Source organism: Ambystoma mexicanum, chromosome 11 (assembly GCF_040938575.1).
Source record: "Ambystoma mexicanum isolate Mex_15411 chromosome 11, UKY_AmexF1_1, whole genome shotgun sequence".
NCBI classification, from domain to species: domain Eukaryota; kingdom Metazoa; phylum Chordata; class Amphibia; order Caudata; family Ambystomatidae; genus Ambystoma; species Ambystoma mexicanum.
In genome coordinates, this window is record NC_090934.1 from 424,421,992 (window position 1) to 424,444,007 (window position 22,016).

At 48.1% G+C, this 22,016-nt stretch overlaps 1 protein-coding gene across 7 annotated transcripts in view; it reads left to right on the forward strand.

Annotated features, from left to right (window-relative positions):
• PHF21A (PHD finger protein 21A) overlaps nucleotides 1-22,016 on the forward strand; it is a 2,009,174-nt gene that overhangs the window by 239,772 nt on the left and 1,747,386 nt on the right. The gene's annotated exons all lie outside the window — the stretch shown is intronic.

Genomic DNA, 22,016 nt, shown 5'->3' on the forward strand with positions numbered 1-22,016 from the left:
CGGTATTCATTATCCTGGAGCCAGTTACTGGTCGGAGTCTTTAAGCCACTTAGTGAGGTTCTGCCTAAATTTAATGTAGGTTTGGTCAGCTCGAAGAGGATGGGGTAGGGAGTTCCAAAGCAGCGCTGCCTTGACTGAGAAACTGCTGTTGCATGAGGCTTTCCTATTGATTCTTTCAGTGAGGTATTGAGGCGCTGCATTGTTTAAGCATTTGTGTGTGAGAGAGGCCGTTTTCAACTTTATTTTATCGCTGGTGGATAGCCAGTTATATTGTCTTCTTCATACTGAGGTGTTCTTTTTTGGGGATGTTTAGGGCGGCTCTAAGGGAGTTGTTCTGGAGTGTTTGTATTTTTTTGATGATGTATTTGTTAGTGCCAATGTAGAGGGAGTTACAATAATCCAGTTTGGTAAAGATTAGGGCACTAGCTAGGGTGATGCGGCTGTTTATAGAGAGGAAGGGTTTACCTGCTCTAAGTTTGCATGTATGTGTAGTGGCAGAGGCCATGGAGTTTAGTTGTTTGGTGAATGTAAGAGTGGAGTCCAGGTAAAAGCCTAAGGTTTTTACCTCTTTGGCAACTTAGATAATGTTGTTGTCAATGCTGAAGGACATGTAATCGGGGCTGAGTTTTTTAAGGCTGGATGTAATGCCCAGGATGATGAGCTCAGTTTTATCATTCAGGCATAGGCCATGCGCGGCCATCCATGCCTGAATGATGATGTAGACTCTATTCACCAAGTCCGAATCCTTATGATCACCTAAAAGTGGTAGGAGAATCTGAGAATCATCAACATAATTAGTGTAGGTGATACCAAGATGGTCCAGATCGTCGAAAAGGGGCTTGGTGAATATGTTTGTGTCAGGAAGACACATGAGCCCTGGGGCCCTCTACAGGTGGTAGGGATTGGATCAGCAGCGGCTGATGGAGAGAAGACTCATCGTACTATCACTAAGGAAGGAGTGTATCATTATTATGGCCTCCCTGGAGAAGTGTGCTGCTGAGTCCAGATGGTTGCATCAGACCTTGTGGTCTACCAGGTCAAAAGCAGCTGAGAGTTGGAGGAGGAGTAAGGCTTCTTTACCATTGTCCCTAAGCTCATCGATTTGGGCTTTAAGATCGATGAGTGCCGTTTCCGTGCTGTGCTGGGGCCGGAAAGCCTGATTGGCGGGTTCCTAGAAGGTGGTTGGCTTTCAGATACTTTTGTATCTGAAGGTAAGCCACCTTATCTAAGATTTTAACGAGGAAGGGCACAGTGGTAATTGGCCTATAGTTGGTTGGTATAGCTGGGTCTAGAGTCTCCTTTTTAAGGAGGGGCTGTACTCGGGACTCCTTAAGGTTACTGGGGATGGTGTCAGATGAGAAGGAGGCATTGATCAGTTTGGTGACGAAAGGGGCTATGTCGCGTGCTGCATCTTTGATAAATTGGGCCAGGCATTGCTCATCTTGAAAGTTAGAGGGTTTAATGGACAGTATAACTTTTTCAATCTCCAAAACCTCAACTATTGAGAAGTTAAAGCGGCGTGATGGTTCGGGAGGGGGCATGAGGTTATCAGTCTGTACCGAATTTGAAGTAGTTAGTGAGGTGTGTTTTTTTTTTTTTGTTGTTGCAATTTTGTCTTGAAGGTGGAGACTTTGTTAGATAGTGCAGTCTGGATATTAGAGCCCCATGTTTTATCTTTAATGCGGTTGTCTTGAACCGGGATAGGGGATTCTAGCTCTTTTAGAATTACAAATAGTTCTTTCATACTTTTGCTTGTGTGGTTCTATTATTAAAGGTTTCTTGTTTTGCTAGTAGTATGGCTTTTTTGTATTGGGAAGATATGTTTGTTAGGTTTATTTTGTTTTCATAATAGGGATGTAACCTCCAAGTAGTTTTGTATTTTCTCTTTTCCTGTCTGAGGTTTTTTAGGTGTGGTGTAAACCAAGAGTTTAGATGGCTGTTGGGTTTACTTTGTCTCAATTTTAGCGGTGCGATGGTGTCGAGGCTAGTGGTCATGACTTATTATATTCATCGACGAGACGGTTAGGCTCTAAGTTGTCTTGTAGAGAATTGAGGGAAGGTAGGATGAGGGGTAGAAATTTGTCAACAGTGATGTTCTTTTTCTATCTAGTTAGTGTAGGTGGTGCAAGGGGGTTTGTCGTGGCAATGGGTCTTTTGGTTGCTAGGGCAAAGGTGAGGAGGTGGTAATCTGTCCAGATTTGAGGGGTATTGGCCATGCTCGTGGCATTGCAATTATGTTCTGCCACCCAGTCAAGTATTCTACCTTTGTTGTGGGTATGTGAGTCTACTCTCTGGGTGAAACCAAGATTTGCATGGGTATGAGCCACAGAGGTGGAATGCTCATCTTTGGGGTCGTTAAAACCTAAATTAAGGTCCCTGAGCAGTAGGACCTGTGTTGTATTTTTTTTAAATTGTCTGATAGGAGAGCTATGTCTTCGTCAAATGAGCCTATGGAGCCTGGTGGTCTGTATATCAGGTGGATGGTAAGAGTTTGGGAGTTGGCAGTTGGTAGTTTAACTGTGAGGGTTTTGCAGGACGTGACATCTAGGGAGGGGGGGCTAGTCTCATGGTGAGGTTAGTTTTGGCAATGAGGGCTATCCCTCCTCCACGTGCTTCAGGTCTGTCTGTTCTCAGGATGGTATAGTCCGCTGGGACTGCTAGCATGATGGCTGGGCCTGCTGCTGCGTGCAGCCAGGTTTCTGTGATGGCCACAAAGTCAGTTTTCTGCCGTGATAATGTCTATCATCTCTGTAGCGTGGGCCACTAGGGATCTTGCATTTATTAGTGCTCCATTGAGTTCTGTGGCAGGGCTATTTGGGGCTGGGCGAGATGAGCTAGTGGTAACTTCAGATACATGTGGACTGGGGTATGGTTTAGGCTTTTTGTTTTTGAGCCGGGGAGGTTTGCGGTGTACCGAGAGTGGGGTTATTAGGTGTTGTCTTTTTTACGGAAAAGGTTTGTCTCAAATGGTGGATGCTCGGCTGCTTGGGTCAATCAAGGACCTGGCAGGCGGTTCAAATGGCTTCGGCAGTCTGGCACGAAGTCTGGTGTTTCTTGTGGCAGTGTTGCAGGGGTTGTTCAGGAAGGGTTGCATACTCGAGGTGATCAGGTTGCTAGATGACAGGGCAGGGGTTTATGCTAGCGATGCTGGAGGCATGCCAGGTAATGGTTTTGCCATGTTTGATGGAGTGGTGTTGGAAGAAGGGCTAGTCTCATAGGCGTAAAGAGAAGGCTCAGAGCACATAAGATAGCTAAGGAGGTGAAGTGTAGCCAGATAACGAGCATAGTTGCCTTGAAGTGGGTAGGAGTACTATAGAATGTGAGGAGGGTAATGTAGCATTCGGCTTAGGCTTCAGATTAGGCTTCAGATTAGGTTTCAAGAGCGAAGTATAACAATCGGGATGCAAGAGTAGGCTGATTCCAATTTCAAGTGGGAGACCTACTATTCACAATGCAAGAGTAAGCGGATTTGATTTTGAAATGGGAAGCATAATAGTCACTATACTACATAGCGTTCAAAATGCAAAGTAGGCTGGTTCGATTTTTATATGGGAGACCTTATGTTCACAATGCAAGAGTAGGCTGATTCGGTTTTAAAATGAGAAACATAAGTCACCATGCTACAGTAGGTATAATGTTCACAATGCATGCAAGGATTATTAGACAACTGAACCGTTTAGCAGCTATCCGAGATAAACGGGAGTGATCATGCACATTGCATTTGGCGCTTAGCGACAGTCATCAGGCAGTTCAGTGATAAAAGCCAATGGCATTTGCATTAGAATAACTATCTTGCCAGCTAGTTCTACATGTAGAGTTAGTGCAACAGAGCTTAATAGGAGACAGCGGATGAGGAAGCAACAAACTTGCCTTAATGTGTGTGCCACTAAGCGACTTTCCAAGGTATGAGGAGGTAGCTTACATTTGCGAGTCCATGGCAGTGGGCAGTAATGCACAGTTTACACGTATAATTAGTGCCTTGGTTGTTAATCAATCGGCTGACGTGTTTATAGTATGGTGGTGTAACTTATGATATGGAACGACATGAGTTCTCATAAGTATCTGGGTAAGGAGAGGGGCCTCGTTCATTGTTGAGCAAAGTGAGAGCACGTATTATATTGGTGATATATTTACGGAAGTCTTACAGGTGGCAGAGTCTGCAGGCTAGATAATCGGGCTTGTAAAAACGGACTCCAGATGTCGATGGGGGGTACGTATCAACTTGTAGACAGTATTTTGAGGGGAGTACCTGAGTATAGTTGGTGCATCAGTGCTGGGGTGCTGCAGGGTGCCGTAGGTTTTTAAAAGATCCGATTGTTGCTGCAGTGTTTTTCTGGAACACAGTTGGGTGATGATCAGACCAGCGTGTACGGCAGTGGACAGGCTAGGGACAGGAAATGGCCTTGGTTCGTTGGCCTTGGTGAGGGTGGGCCGGCTTCGCCTGCTGGCGTCTGATTGGTGCTAATGTAGCACCCGACAGCCAATCCGGTGTCTGCTTGCCCAATCAAGGAGGAAGTTTGTCTGCAGGTATAGAGTTGGTGTGTGGTACGGCCATCTTGGACAGGCAGGCCAGTAGTTTGGCACGTGGAGAGAGTGCAAATGAACACGTCTGTACACACACTCTGGGAAGTATGATGCGGCGAGATTTCCGTCTTGAAGCTAAGAATTTCAAAATAGCTTCTAATTAGCTGTGCCCTTACCAGAAAGGTAAGGAGACTCTGGTTCGTCACCTAGGGTTGGCCACTGCTCCTGCAGTGGCCGCGGAGCTCCTGCTCCTCTGATGGGTTAACAGCAAAGAACATCAGGCTAGGGACAGGAAATGGCCTTGGTTTGTTGGCCTTGGTGAGGGCTGACCGGCTTCGCCTGCCGGCGTCGGAATGGTTCTAATGGTACCAGTGAGAAAGGCCAGAGCTGCAGAGATTCATGGACCCTTCATTGTCTCATGTTGCCAACATTTCGCATCCCAGAAGGAATGTGCCCTGCAAGTCCATGAGGGGGTGGAGAGCTCATTGAAAAGCGACCCTACGAGAAAGAGGGCATGAGCCTCCAACCTTTCCCATTCCAGCTTTAAGTAATAGCACCCGAAAGCCCAAGTCCCTTGACCCCCAGCATTCCAACGTACCAGTCGGTCTCAGACCACCACCCAGAAAACTGTTAGACCCCCCCGCCCCATCGATCCAAAAAGATCTTAAAGCAGCGATCAGTTGCCTTCACCATAGGTCACGTGATTTGTTCTGCGAAGTGCCAGGAGGGATAAAACCACATAGCTAAAATGAGGGTGGGGAGTTTTGGTTGGGTGCCAACGTGTCTGGAATCGACCTGTGGTTTGTTAGAATTGATGGCCTCGAAGTATGCTCTTAGCCCATGTCTGCGGTACAAGGTGTACATCAGGTTAGAGATAGAGCCAATATTGTTTTTCTTCACATAATTGTCAATTAGCTGTAACTTTGTGCCTGATGACGCGCAAGGTGGAGCCCACGTGGAAGCAGATGGACAGAAATGGCTGCGACCAATGGCCTGGCATCCCTTATGGAGCAGGTAGCCTATAAATACGGTCTCGACCAATCAGCCATTTGAATGTATACACTATGTAACTTATGCCACTGATGCTGTATAGCTTCATAAATTGATTTCTACAGAGCGTTACGTGGCAGAGTTCTCTGCTGGTGCATTTCTATGTTTGTGGAAATAAAACTTTTTTCCTTACACAAGGTGTGCTGGGCCTTTTTCCCTAGTGGGTTGTACTTTTTCTGGTGAGTGCGTTGAGGCACTTACCTACAGAGGTCATGAAAACAGCCAACCAAATCAGATTCCTGTAAGCCACCTGAAGCATGCCCAGCCACGTAAATGTAGAGTTTCCTCCCAGTATTGACCACTGACGTTACTGCAATCCTAAATTCATTGCTCACCAAGGTGAAAGTCCTCGGCTGCATGAAGCCAGCAACAATCTTTTCGGTGGTGGGATGGAGGGGAAATTCTTTGGTGATCCTAACCACCTACAAAGTATTGTGGAAAGAAGTGACGAGAAAAATACATGGAACAGTTTTCAGAACTGTCAACCAATCATCCCTTTGCCAACGTACCGAGGCACAGTTGGATCTTCATTTGTTGAATAAAAGGTGTATTATCGTGGTGCCCAATTGGGTGTAGGGTCTTCCGGTGAGGATTGTGACTGGGTCATGTCGTGAGAGGTTGGGGGGAGTTGAGGCACTTCTGTCCCTGGCACCATTGTATTACTGCAACAATGTATGCCAATTTGATACTGTTGTATTTGGCCCAATGTTCATCAGCCTCGGTCGTTGTCTGGTCTTTTTCTACTCTTTGACAAGATAGTCAGAAAGGAAATGTTGGTCTACAGTGAACACCTACTCTAAATGATATTACACTGAGAAAAGGACATAAACGTTCAGTGACACTCTTGTTTGCAGGGCAGGTAAAACAACCCTGACACGAGGTTGTGCACAATACTTAGAGAAAAATTGTGTCCTAATGATGGGACTCCCCTGTACACCTTTGTGGTCTATAGACCGCCAACAATGATTAAACAGTCTTCAATGAATTAATCAAGTCCTTCAAATATAAATGATTCACACTGTAGGCTTGACAAACATTTGCAGATTTCTTTTACTTGTGGATGCAAAATATATACATTTTCACCAAGTATGTTCTTCTTTTCTAATGCAAATTCAAATCTCCATTCCATTTCACAAATATGTACATTTGTATAATACAATTCCAAAACAAACGCCCACATTTCAATTCCATTACAAAGATCTACAAATTTGTAGGACCATCACCAATGCCTCAAATTCCTCCTCCAACTTCAATGAAGTGGTTGGAACACAATAGCTAGAATATGAGTTAGTCTATTAGAAACACCATTTGTGCATTAAGAAGCAGCTCCCATCTTTGAAAAGAATCAATGCCTACACCGTAGGTTTATAAGTGAGATTAGAAATGCCAGAAAGTCAGTAATGTAAAATGTTCCAAGGACTCTAAGTGTACAATGAATCATACCCAAGTTATCGGGTGCAACGACCAATCCATATAATAATAATAAAAGGACCTCAGAGGGACAGTGTACCTATTTGAGGGATGAAGATGACAAAAATCGTGTTGTAGAAAGCTGCCAGTAGCATCGAAGCCATGAAGGTCCTTTTTATGACATCAAATACTAAACATAATGTATTTCTTACCCTTTCTATTCCATGAAGGACTGTGAACGGTTGCTCTACGAATCATGGGCCACCAAAATAAGTTATAAAGACTGCACGCATCAATACTCCGACACTGAATGTGATGCCTTCAGAAAAGACATCCGATTTTAAATTGGAAGAGAAATGAGGGGATGCGAAAAAGACGCATCACTAATCGCCATACTTGCATTCACTGTGGACCTGACACCAAAGAGAAAAAGCAAAAGGTCAACGTCAGACCAGAGATTTCTACCACTTCTCCAGCATTGGATCTTTGATGGATTCACATGCTTAGAATATTCCCCGTCGACTGACTGGGAACCCTCGGTAAGCTTATATAGCCTTTTCCTATAGGAAAACTCAACACTTTAGTGTCCTATCTACGTCGTTTTGGGCCGCGCACGCACACCCTACCAAGACGTAGCGGTATAAATGCCCCGCCCCTGCGGCTCCTTCCAGATTTCGACCGTCTCCAAAGTGGGAACACCTCGTGTTTTTTCTACTTGGTTAGGGTACACTCTTCTCCTGATGTCAGGAAAAGCACTTTTCCGCCCGTGCGCTACGTGCGGCCTAAAGGTGGTCTACGAGGGGGATGCGCATATGGACTGCATTTACTGTCTGCACCCTCACCACTCGGCTGACGACTGCGACATTTGTAAGGGCTTCTCCCAGAAAACCCTTAAGGATCGGAGTCGCAGACTTGTCGCATGGTTGAACGATGGAGCGGGGGCATACCCGCCTTCAGAGGTGGGTTCGACACGCAGCGTGGCCTCGCCATCGAAATCTTCAGGGGCCCCGCGCCGCTCATCGTCATCGGAGCCCCCGGTGAAGAAGTCCAGACCGGTGGTCAAGGAGTCGTCGGAAGGCCGCTCCAAGGACTCAGCGTCGAAAGGTGCCTCTTCGTCCTCATCTTTGACGAGAAAAGAAAGACAAATCCAAATCCTCCTCAGGCGATCGTCATGGATCGACCTCGAGTCGAGAAAAGGAAAAACGCAGGTCGAGTTCAGAGCAACGCATAAACCTGCACGACCACCACCGTCGTCGACGGTTGGGCGGTCGTCGACTTCTCTGCCATTGACGCAGTTAACATCTACCGCACCTGCATTGCAGACATCGATGACGACGCCGACAGGAACAACTATGGCTTTGTCGATGGATATCCCGCAAAGGGCCTGGTGCCCAGAGGTCTACGACCCAGTTTTACCGGACACACTCCTACAGCAAGAGGCCTTGTCGGTGTCTTCGGGGGACGAGGTCGAAAGGGTAGCTGCCCCGGCAGACCTGGGGTTGCAACTTACCAGGCCGGTCTCTGAAAGCTGTCTGGGTTCTACCCCCTGCTGGATCCACAATCGATTCTGTCATTGGAAGTCTTATCCAAGCTGCAATCTCTTATACGGACACTGGACGATAGACTGCCTCGAACAGCCGCGGCTGGGTTGGTCGTCGACGACCCGGGCCCGTCTAGCCGTCCTCCACCTGCAACCCCCGCCGCAGGTCCTCCAGAAGCAAGCCCCTCGGTTCCACACCGCGAGGAAGGGGAGCTGTTGGATTCGGAATCAGGCAGCAGGGCATCATCAATAGTCTCACTTCCCCCTCCAGGGATCCGACCTGGGAGTCCGATATGGAGTTGGAAACGCCGAGGAGCCCGGCCCACCCGTCTCCTCCAGACGATATCGGGTCATTCCATAACATGATGGCTAAAGCCTGCATGGAATTTGGACTGGCACAAGAGGAGGAAAAGAAAGATTGCTTTCTTTTCGACCACATGGGTCAAAGGAGAAAATCAGTATTTTCAGTCCCCATCCTAGAACATGTGTGGAAGGAAGGTCTGCAAACCATGCGTCACCCTTTCTCAGAGCCAGCGGTTAAAGGTCGTCTGGAAAAGAAATTCAAGGCCGCGGACTCAACTCCCAAGTGCCTTTCCTCACAACTGACACTTGACTCTGTGGTATCGGCGCCGGCGACGAGAAAGGCGAGGGCTCAACACAAGTGTACGACCCCTCCAGAAAGTGATGCTAGACGCCAAGATGCGTTCGGCAAGAAGGTCCTGACGGTAGGTGCTACCACGGTTAAGGCGGCCAATTCTCTTGCCATCGTCGCTAGATATGACAGGGAAATGTGGCACCGGCTGGCACCCATACTCAAACATCTTCCGGATTAACATCGAAAAGCGGCTATGCTACTAGTCAGGGAAGGTGAGGAAGCTTCAAATCATGCAATTTAACATCGCAGTAGATCTTGCAGAGTCTGGTTTCAAGCAGGTGAACAACGGTGTGGTCCTCCGACGGCAGGCGTGGCTGAAATGCACCAACTTCCGATCAGAGGTGCAGTACAAGGTACTGGATATGCCTTTCGAAGGAGACCTCCTTTTTGGCGAGAAGGTCGACGAAGCTCTGAAGGGCATGAAGGAGGACTCGGACACTGCGCGTTCTTTGGGCGCTCTCCAGAGTGGTCGGGGTTCCCGGTCTTTTCGTCCCTTCAGAGGAGCTTCGGGGAACTCCAGGTTCTCTTCCAGGGACCGTTCCTTCGGTAGATCAACATATTCCTCTCGGGGATACAGACGAGCTTCACAGGTAGCTAGACAGCGCCGGGACTACCAAGCCCCTAAGAAAAGGGCAGGTTTCTCGTCGTCGGCGAGGGATAAGCGAGCTAAGAGTCAGCAATGACGGGCATCGGAACGTTCTGGGGGGCAGAGTATCATGTTACATCAAGGAATGGGAGCTGATAACCACAGATCAATGGGTATTGGACACCGTAGAATATGGACATGCCCTGCAGTTCAAAAGCAACCCTCCGCATATTCCACCGGTGCGGGTAGCTCATTCCCATCAGAGCGTGTTGCTGCAGGAAGTAGCACTTATGCTAAAAAAAAGGGGCTATAGAACACGTCCCGTCGTCGCAAAGCGGTCAAGGGGTTTACTCCCGGTACTTTGTGGTGAAAAAGCCGAATGGAAAATGGCGTCCCATCCTAGATCTGCGAGAACTGAACAAGTCGTTGAAGGACATAAAGTTCAAGATGCTCACGCTCCAAGAGGTAATGAGGTCAGTTCAAGAAGGGGATTTTCTAGCGTCTCTGGACCTGCAGGATGCGTACTTTTACATACCGGTGTGTCCGCGACACAAGAAATACCTCAAGTTTGTGGTGGAACACAATCACTACTAGTTCAGTTCTCCCTTTTGGACTAAAATCTTCCCCCAGAACGTTCACCAAATGCCTGTCTCCCGTGGCAGCCTGGCTGAGGAGGCAGGGCCACCATGTATACCCGTATCTCGACGACTGGTTGGTGAGAGGATCTTCCCCGTCGTCGACGCACGACAGTCTACAGGACACATTGAACCTATTGGAACGATTGGGGTTTGCGATAAACTTCGACAAATCCTCATTAACGCCGTCTAAAAGCTTACTGTTTCTGGGTGCCCAGTTCGACACCCAGCTGGCATTAGTCAAACCATCCCTCGACAGGATCACCAGGCTCAGTCGTTTGGCAGGTAAACTGGAGGGAAAACCCTAAGTATTGGGAAGGTCAGGTTAAGGGCATCAAAACTGCTGTTATACAAACAAGGAACTGACCATATCCCATCAAAAATATTACTCTTTTTACACACACTGTTTTTTCGTGTGGTGCTCTACAAACAAAGGCTGAAAACTAGTACGCCTATAAAACAATAAATGTTGAACCCAAATGCTCTGGATATCTAATTAATTTGATATCTCAGGCTACCCCGGAGCATCGAGTGTTACTACCTTGGAGCAAAAGAAAATATATAGAGAAAACTGCTGTGATAGCTTAGTGGCTATTTTTAATTATACAGTTATTGTTTAACAAATAAACATGATCTCCCAAAGGAGCATTTACAAAAAAATGGTACTTTCAAAAATCGAAACCATGATCACTAAAATGCACAGTGAATTACATCAAATACTATGGAACATACATTCTGGTATTTGACAAGAAATAAACATTTTCAAACAAAAAACCATCCACACAATGTGTGATTAAATCCACAGTCTATATGATGAGTTGAAAAAACAAAATGAGGAAAATAAAACAACAAAAAGCAAAATCCCAACACATCCTGATTTTGTGTGATAGGGCAAAGCAACCAAATGCGACCCCCACCAGAGTCTGATGTATTGGTGGCCTCGGCCAAAGGACCGATTGTCAGGTCCTCGGGTTTGGAGCCCAGAGCATGTGTGGTTCCAAACTAATGCCAGAGGTCAGGTCCTCCTGATGACTTGGAGGGTCAACTTGTGGGAGTTTATCAAGAGACCCTAGGATTGGTTGCTTTGCCCTATCACACAAAATCAGGATGTGTTGGGATTTTGCTTTTTGTTGTTTTATTTTCCTCATTTTGTTTTTTCAACTCATCATATAGACTGTGGATTTAATCACACATTGTGTGGATGGTTTTTTGTTTGAAAATGTTTATTTCTTGTCAAATACCAGAATGTATGTTCCATAGTATTTGATGTAATTCACTGTGCATTTTAGTGATCATGGTTTCGATTTTTGAAAGTACCATTTTTTTGTAAATGCTCCTTTGGGAGATCATGTTTATTTGTTAAACAATAACTGTATAATTAAAAATAGCCACTAAGCTATCACAGCAGTTTTCTCTATATATTTTCTTTTGCTCCAAGGTAGTAACACTCGATGCTCCGGGGTAGCCTGAGATATCAAATTAATTAGATATCCAGAGCATTTGGGTTCAACATTTATTGTTTTATAGGCGTACTAGTTTTCAGCCTTTGTTTGTAGAGCACCACACGAAAAAACAGTGTGTGTAAAAAGAGTAATATCAGTCGTTTGGCAGGCCAGCTGAAGATCAATTCCAGGTTGTCGGTGAGAAAATATACGTCAATCCTGGGAGATATGGCGTCCTACATTCATCTAGTGCCCAACTGTCGCCTCTTCATGAGGCCATTTCAACAGTTTTTGGCAGATTGTTGGACGCAGTCTCAGGGCCTTTGGTCAGACAAGTTGACCATCGACGACGTCGAGCTCATGTCAACCCTACAGTGGTGGAGGAATTGTCGGAATATTTCCAAGGGAGTGCCTCTACAGGAACCGGAATTCCAGTTCACAGTTGTAACGGACGCGTCCCTAACCGGCTGGGGAGCGCATATGGGCACTCTACAGACACAAGGCCGCTGGTCTCAGAAAGAATCTCTCCTACACATCAACATTCTGGAATTGAGAGCAGTTCGCTGGGCCCTGAGAGCGTTCCTGCCTCACATCAGGGGATCCACAGTGAGTGTTCTGACGGACAATACCACAACAATGTTTTATTTACGAAAGCAAGGCGGTACGCGGTCCAGGACCCTCCATCGAGGCTCAGGTGTGGCACTGGGCGCTGAAGCACGATGTATCCATCATAGCCCATCATCTGCCAGGAGTGAAAAACGAGCAGGCGGACTCGCTCAGCAGAAAGATGGACCAGATTCACGAGTGGGAAATAAACGACGATCATTTGGCGAAGGTCTTCCAGAAATGGGGGCAACCGACGCTGGACCTCTTTGCCACGAAGGCAAACAAGAAGTGCAAAATGTACGCCAGCAGATGGCCACAGGAAAATTCAGTGGGAGAAGATTTTTCCTTCCCGTGGACCGACAAGTTCCTCTATGCCTTCCCTCCGTTTCCCCTGATACGGAGGACTCTGCAGTGGATACGCAGGTACAGGTGCCGAGTCATCCTGTTAGCGCCGTGTTGGCCGAGACAACCATAGTTTTCCGACCTTCATCTGTCAGCGGACCACCCGATAACGTTCCCAAAAGAGCCCAACCTCTTGTCCCGGAACGAAGGAACGGTGTGGCATCACGACCCGAACAGTCTCAACCTCACGGCTTGGCTCCTGACTTTTCGGAGTTTGGGGCCTTGACCATTCCATCGGAAAAAATATTACAGGCTGCGCGGGCCCCTTCCATCAACAAGTCTTACAGGGGTAAGTGGAAAAGATTCTGTGTGTGGTGCCAAGGGCAGGCGGAAGTGGAGCCTCTGAGAGTTACTCCAGAACAGATCCTCTCGTATCTGTTACATTTGGCGAGGAGTGGCTTGTCTTTTTCATCTCTAAAGTTTCACCTGGCGGCCATCTCTAGGTTCACAAGAAGGAGGAACTCTATGCCTTTGTATAGTGACAGATTGGTTAAACATTTCATGAGAGGTTTGTTTCGGACGTTTCCCCCGGTTAAGCGTTTTCCACCAACGTGGAGCCTTTACTTGGTACTTGCAGGTTTGATGAAATCACCTTTTGAGCCAATGGCTACGGCGTCCATGAAGTTTCTATCTTGGAAAGTGGCTTTTTTAATAGCCATAACGTCGGCTAGACGAATCTCAGAGTTGCAAGCATTGGTCATAGACCCTCCGTATCTCAGATTCTTCAAGGACAAGGTGATCTTGTCGACGAGTCCTCGTTTTATCCCGAAAGTTCCTACGATTTTTCATAAACACTCTACCATGGTCCTACCCACCTTCTTTGCAACGCCATCGTCGGCAGCGGAAAAGGTTCTGCATACCCTCGATGTCAGAGCTCTAAAATTCTACCTGCATCGTACCCAACAACTTCGATCGACACAGCAGCTCTTCGATGCGTATGGCCCTTCAGCAAAGGGGAAAGCAATTTCGAAACAAGGTCTGGCGCGATGGGTCTCGTCGACGATTGCTTTCTGTCACTCGAAAGCGGGAAATCTGCTGCAAGGACGTCCGAGAGCCCATTCGACCAGAGCGACCTCGTCGTCGACGGCATTGTGGGCGGGGATCCCGCTGGCAGACATTTGCAGAGCAGCAGCATGGTCAGTGCCCCATACATTCACCCGCCACTACTGCTTAGAACTACAGCATGCGGACGAGGTGCAAATGGGCCGAGCAGTCTTGCGGCATCTCTTTCAATAAGGTAATCCCTTTCTCTTCGAGAGGGTTCTATGCTGATTGGATATGTGTTTATACATGCAGATATGGATATATATATATATATATATATATATATATATATATATATATGCTTTTAATTATATGCGTATGTGGTGCCAATGCGTGCTCTATGTACCCTGTTTTTTAACTTGTGTATATTGCGGTATGCAATACGGTGACAGGTGGTTGATCTCGAATCTTATGTAATCATGGTACCGTTTTCTTTGGCAGAATGGGGTGATTGCTCGATTGCAGTTACACCTCCTTCATTGTTTCACGTTCACTGCTGTGCATTCTATTCGAAGGATGTGAATCCATGAAAGATCCAATGCTGGAGAAGGGAATAGTTTCTTACGTGTAGCTCCATTTCTCCAGCATTGGTATCTTTCATGGATTCACATGCGCTCTCCGGCCTCCCCGAAATGCAATCTTCGCATTTTTTCTGGTTTCACCCCGTTCCACTTGGAGGGGTCGAAATCTGGAAGGAGCCGCGGGGGCGGGGCATTTATACCGCTACGTCTTGGTAGGGCGTGCGTGGCCCAAAACGACGTAGATAGGACACTAAAGTGTTGAAAGTTTTCCTATAGGAAAAGGCTATATAAGCTTACCCAGGGTTCCCAGTCAGTCGACGAGGAATATTCTAAGCATGTGAATCCATGAAAGATACCAATGCTGGAGAAATGGAGTTACAGGTAAGAAACTATTCCCTTACCCTCTGTTACAATTATTCACCACCTCGTACTGTGCTGAATAAAGGCAACCGCAAGGTGCACAAAGTGTGCCTGTTAATTGTCATGCAGGGAACCACTGCTGCAACCGGCTGTAGTCACCAGTCCTTCCTGTTTCATGGGGGAAATGACATAGAAATAGGACTCTCCGTCCTCAGAGCCAACCCTAATAATTCAATATATCGAGTTGGAGTGGCCATCTTGGAGAAGAATGGAAATAAATGGAGTGGACCAAAGGAATCCTTGGAGAGAGAGGGGGCAGCAGCAACCTGTCTTAGAGTGCCAGATAGTGTATATAAATGGCAACCGGAACGAAAAGACTAGGGAGCATAGATCCAGCGGCAAATGAGAATCACAGGGCAGAACCCATGACCCCCAACTTAATCTTCCCTAACCAGCGGGTGGAGAGGGGGGGGCCCTACCACCCATGCCGACATACCACTAGTCCACAGAGGAAACCTAGGTAGTTAAGGATCCACACGGGATGGACAGGGAGGGACCAGAATCCTCAAAACTAAACTTAGTCAACCCTAGGGCGGGGCAAACACGCCTGCATCAGCCAAGTACACGTACCACCAGAGTAATACAGAGGAAAAGTGACATTCCTCAACATCCCTACCAACTAGACGGCCAAAGAACAATCCCAATCACACAGGATAATCATAGATGTTGAGCTCAAACGCAAAAACAGAGGTAAGGAAAACTGATAAGCCAACTCAAAAAACCTCACCTTTACGCATACACTTCTCTTATAGAAATTACCACATTGCAACAATAAACGAACACAATACAACCCTGCACAACAGCACATGGGAATTCGCACTGACCTGAAAACAGCTCTTAAACTCAGTGAACAGTGCTAACCGAACTGAAGCTACGAACAGGACATCACAACTCTGTTTCTTATTCCCACTACACTCTACTATCCTTCCCACTTTCCTGCCCCCCCGTTTTTCACACCGTCCTCTTCAGATACGCCAGAGCACCTGGGGACCACTGTGGTGACAGTGTGCAGTATAAATACCTTTAACATTACAACTTACAATGTACAGCTGTAGCGACATTTGAAAAAGAATAGTATAATGGGAACCCATGCCACACCATGACCCTCAATATGCCTAAAAAAAGACCTGATATGTCAGTTATAACGCGCCTGTACACTAGTGATTCTAGGCGCGACAAGACGATGGAGGGAAGACAGTCAAATGATCTTACTAGGCCTTGTCTAGGGAACGCAAAGTGCAGGGGGAAGCGATGGGTTGGGGGAGTGCCGGGGAAAGTGCAATCAGGGCAGCATTGCTCTAAGTACAGCCATGGCAGTGTGGCGCTCTGGGTAAGTGCAAGGAGGCAGGGGACTGTAGAGGTTACAGTTACAGCCCCCAAGTGTGCGGTAAACCCAGAGGCAGTGCAGGGGAGACTGATCATGGAGGAGCCTGGTACCCAGTGGGACTCTGGGGGTAGCCAAGCAACTAGTTGTTGCTTAAGACAGGTGGTCAGCAGGGGATGGAGAAAATGAAGATCTTGAGCTGCTTCTGGAACTTCAGGTGGTCCGGCTCAAGTTTCAGAGAGGCAGGGAGGCCATTCCAGATCGAGGCACCTGCAGAAGGGGGAGATCTACCCCCACTCTCTGCCTGGAGAAGCGTTTGATCCTCTGAGAAATGGAGGTAGCTGAGCGCACGGCTTGAGAAGCAAGGCATTTTTGAAGAGGGAGTTGGATGTAGTGCGGGCCCCGGCCCCAGAAAGCCTTGTGGACAATGCAGAGGTTCTTGCATCCACCGGCAGTCAGTGGAGGGATTTCAGGGCTGGAGCGGTATGGTCCCTCAGCTTGAGGCCAAGGATAAGTCTCGCAATCCTGTTCTTGTTTAGTTGCAGAGGGTGGAGAGTAGAGGAAGGCAGATTGAGAAAGAGACTGTTGCAGTAGTTCAGCCTAGAGAGAACCAGGGCTTTAGAGACGGTGAGCTTCTGGGGGAAAGTGAGAAAAGGAAGAATAGCTCTGAGGAGGTGCAGCTTGTAGTTGGCCTTCTTGGCAAGGTATGTGATGTGCAGAGAGGGTGGAGTCTAATCTGGCTCCAAGGTTTTTTGCCTCACAGGAAGGCGAAGGAAGAGGGCCCACGGAGGGTGGCCAGAGAGAGGGAAAGCGGGAGCATTGTTCTGAACATGGCCTTATTTAAATAACAAGGGCCTCCCATACCTGAGGAAGCGTGTACCTATTGAGAAAAAATGTGTAGAAAGTGCCAGTAGAGTAAACGTAATAGAACACCAGTTTAAAGAGCTCCAATCTCCCATAGCTTACGTAATGTGTGCCTAGTAAGTATAGTGAGGAGGAAGATGAAAGAATAGATGCGGGTTATGTGTGAAAAAACAACCCAAAGGAGTCGAGAACAACCTAAAGGAGTACGAGATTGAAGCTCTAGTTCATTCCAATGCATCGAAGTATATATAAAGAGAATTTACAGTATGCCATTGTAACATATATTTTCATTACTTTTAAACGGATGCAATAGTAACAATTTTAGAAATGAAGGATATATTAGTAAAATGGTTACATAGGTCAGAGGTTCACCTACAGTAATCTTTAAATATTCATATCTGTACAGAGGTGAACTGCACCAATCTCTCTAGCAAGAGCTGAGCTAGTAGTATGATACCCAAATCTAAAAAAAAAAGGTGTCCAAATGTCTAGTACCCTGAATTTGATTGTAATGTTGTCTTGGAACATCTAAAATAACTGTACTATAAGAAGCAATGTAAACTAAACTTCTTGGATGGAGTGTATGAAGCCAATGTATTCAGTACATCAGAAGATTTGACCCGCATGCACCTCTACTTTTCATAAACCTGGCATGATTCCTGTATCCCAGGATGTATTACACAGTAAAGGAAACTGGCACTGTGAGACCCACCATGCATCTGGGCACCACAGGCAAGGCCTAATTGGTCCTATCCTTCTCTGTGAGCAGTTTTGCATCACCAGTTAGTGTTTTCTTTTTAAACCAACAGGCTCTAATACAATACGCATCATTTACTTAATCACAAATTCCCTACGATCCCATAAACGACCTCTCCATAACACCCCCGCCCACATAGTTTACCTGTTGTCTGATCACTCAGGTATATTATTTGCATCCACTTCCTCAACCTGTTGCGCGCACCCGTCCACCCGTACTTTAGCGCACAATGTTACTGTCGGCGCTATCCATCTTTTCAGGCTTAATCCTGACTCTTCATCTTGCTCTGAGTGCCTTCTCCCACACCCCTGTTTCCGCTGTACACAACTTATCCAATTCATTCCACCATCTGATCATATTCGGTTCCCTCGTGTTCCTTCACCCCATTGCTATGCTGCGCTTAGTCATTATATACATCAAATCTTTGAGCTTATTTAATGATTTATCTCTAGTATTCTTTTTATACCGACCAAGCATGCATGCCTCCGGTGTCTTAACCTCTAAATTGATGCCTCCTTGGGCTGCTTTGTCTGCTACTTTCTGCCAAAACCCCTGTATCACTGGACACCCCCAGAACATATGCGTAAGCCCAGCTTCCTCCCTCTTGCATCCCGGCCCCTTTAAAGGTGGAGATAACTGCAGGTGTTAGATATGCTCTCTGAACTATATACATGTGTATCAGCTGTAATCTGGCGTTCCTGGATACCGTCTTGATATATTGTTTTATTTCTCCACATTCATTTTCCTCAAACGTCTTCCCCAATTCCCGTTCCCATTTGCTCTTGTACTTCAGTTCTGACCGCGAGGTGCAGCCTATCAGTCTCATAGAGCCTCGAGACAGCGTGTCCGCCTTCCGCCACTGTAAGAAACATCTCAATGTCCTTGTTGCCAATATCCCCCTCTGCGACATTGGGCCATCTTTTCCATAACACGCCCATGACTGTTGTACAACAGGTACTGACCTGCCCGCATCCCTGTTTCTTCCCGCACATCCTCAAATGCTTTCCACCCGCCCTCCTTTCTCAGGTCCCCACTGTGGCCATTCCGCACATCTCCCACCTGGATTCTATCGTGGCCCGGTCTCCCTTCCTGCATGCCAGGACCACCACTATCGGTATCTGTGGAGAAAGTTGGTCTGCCATTCCCAACCCCCCACAGGCTCTGTTCCAGACTCGGACACCCAGTTACACTAGGTAGGGGCTCCCCTTTTCTTTGCCAGGAATCCATAGCAGATCTCTCAGGTACCTGCACCGCAATGCGGGCTGCAGTAATGCCGTCTCTACTGTGGCATAATCGGCCATCCATTTCACCACATGTTGCAGTTGGCACGCCAAAAAGTACAGCTCGAAGTTCGGTACCCACAATCTGCCCTGGTCATATGGCCTCTGTAGTGTGGACAGGGCTACCCTATTTCATCCATCTAACCACGAGAACCCTATATACAACTTCTCCAGTTCTCAAACAACTTCGGGATGTCATATGGGACATTCCCAAAGCAATGCATAAGTCGTGGCAGAGCCACCATTTTTAACAATGCCGCCCTCCCCATCATTGACAGAGGCAGTCTACTCCAGAACCCAATAGACGCGTCCAACCCAGCCTTGGCGTGTGCTGTGTTCTCCATGTACTCCTACGTCCGTCCCCTTTCCTCCATACTTATGGGACATCGCTCCGTCCTGTGGGACGGGACCGGAGCACTTTGTAAAAAGCATCCACATTTTTTTCAAAAATGTCCTTCTTTCCTGCGTGGGGCCCGGCACGCGGCCTCAACCCCGCCCACCTTGGCTTCGCCCCGCGCATCGCTCATCAGTCCTTTTCTCCGCACGATCGGGGCCGGACGCACTTGCATCCTCGGAAGACTTTCTTCCCTTTTTCCCTATCTGGCTCTCTCTAGCGTTCGTTTACTAGTCTGTCTTTTAAACTAGATTTTCCAGACTGTTCGTGTCACCGTCGCTTCGCGAGGGCGGATCCCCATCCTCTTTGTTTAGAGTGTTTGGGTCCGGAACACCGTTGGGACTCCTGTTTTTTACTGTGACTCCCTTTCGGTCCGGTCACTTCAACGTCGGTTGGAGCGGTGGGAGGTGGTGTTCGGACGGATTCCTCCTTAGCATTTTCAGGCATAAATCGACGAGAAGAAAAAATGCCTGGTAAGTTCTTTAATTTTCAGAGCACCCCAGCAGGGGGATACCTTCCCGGGTTCCTCTCGAGCCGGGAGGGGCGTTGATCACTCTGTTACCGGGGTTCGCCCTGAGGTGCCTTTCGGGCCTAATAATTCTACCGGAGTTTTCTCCGAGGGTCTCCGTAAGGGGCCTGTAAACACCAGAGTACGCTCCAAGGCCCCTCCTGTGGAGGCTGTTTGTAGACCCAGTTCTACTGAGTCGTGGGGTACCGTAGCTTGCTCTGAGGCCGCTCTTTAGGCTTCCCTCAAAAACAAAACCGGGGTACACCCCGAGGTCTTGGCTGGGCTTGAGGTTACCGAACGGATGTCCGAGGCCCGTGCCGATAAGGCTTCTACCGGGCCTAGGTCCGAGGTCCCTCGTACAGAGGCTAAGGATACCAACAGTTCTGAGGGGCCGGGGCAAGGCCCTGTCTGTGACAGCGCACGGTTCCCGCTCTTGTGGTGACACCAGATCTGTTGAGGGGGCAAAGAAGAAAGTTTCTTCTTTTACCGGCAGTGCCGAGGCTCTTCTTTCGAAGGCTCAGTTGGCGGTTGGTATGTCGCAGAAACATTCCAGGCCTCATAGAACCGGCTCTGCCGAGGTTCCTTATGATGAGGCTAAAATAGAAGACCCTTGACCCATCGACGGGGACCCCTGCCTCACTTCCTCACGTGCCGCAGTTCCCCTCAGATGAGGACAAAATGGCGGCTGTTCCCGCCACGACCACGGTGGCCATTTTAGGTACTAACCCTACAACTACGCCATCGGCCCCTGGTGTAGGGTTTGGTCCTTCGGGTGAACCTAAGGTCCCTTGTGCGCATCCTTAGCGGCCGGTTAATGATTGGAACCGCCTCCAATATGATTGGATGCCTCTTCCGCACAATGTTTCATTGCCCGCGGGGGCGGCTCCCTTGATTTATGTGGATATGTCGCCGGAGGGGCCGGTGTGGCACCCTTCCCTGTTATGTCCCTGGATTTGTCCACCTCATAGGAGGCCTCCTCAGGTTCCGAAACAATCTCCTGAGGACGCCTTTTTCGGTAAATTTCAAGCGCTTATGCGCACCGACCCAATGAGGGAATATTTCAAAGGGCTTTTCAAGGAGATATGTCCACCCGCGCCTCCGGCTCTGCCCGTTCCGACGGTGGTTCCGCCGGCGCCTCCCTTGTCCGTGGTGCCTCCCCCTGTGCTTCCGCTTGTGCCGCCATTGTCCCCAGTGGACAAGGCAGTGCCTGACACGGCTCAGCAGGATCCTGACCTGTCAGATGACCCTCAAGGCGATCAGGACAACGATGACCTGCCCCGCTCTACCAGAGTTTTCCATGACCGGGAACTGGACATGATGAGCTTAGATGTTCCGTTGCCCGAGGCACCTGCTCCGCAGGAGGGCGTGCTTTCTGGGGCGTTCACCTTGTCTCCTTTGGAGCGTACCGGCCTGTTCTTGCAGAAGGACGTTCTGGCCGAGGTCCGAAGAGTTTGGGAAAAGCCACACTCGGGACTTTTTGTCAATAAAAAGATTGACGCGGGGTACAGGCTACATTCCTCGGAAGAAGTGGCCTTGTAGTCTTGTCTGCCTCCCTCCTCCACAGTGGTGGCTGCGGCCACGTTGCAATCCAGACCTGCAGCATCCTCCTCCGCGACGGCGACTCAGGTCTTGGGAAAGGAGGACAAGCTCCTGGACTCCCTAGGGAGGAAAATCTTTGCCAATTCGGCCTGGCAGCTCAGGCAGGCCAATGCAGAATTGATTTTGGCGGGAGCTAACATGCAGATGTGGAGAGGTCTGTCGGAGTTTGAGGAGCACATCCCGGTCGAGAAGTTGGAGGATTTCAGAGGAGCCCTTTCCGATGCCAGGGTCTTGGCCCAGGATCTCCTGGAGGCTGCGGCTCATCACGTAGACACGTCAGCTAGGGGCTGATGCTTGGGGTTGATACCTCGCGGCAAGCGTGGCTACATGCCACTAAGTTCTCGAAGGAGGTGCAAGACAAGGTTCTGGACCTTCCATTTGATGGTAAGGAGCTTTTTCACTCTTCTACTGATGTAGAGCTCACCAAAACCAAAGACAGCACTCAGATGGCCAAA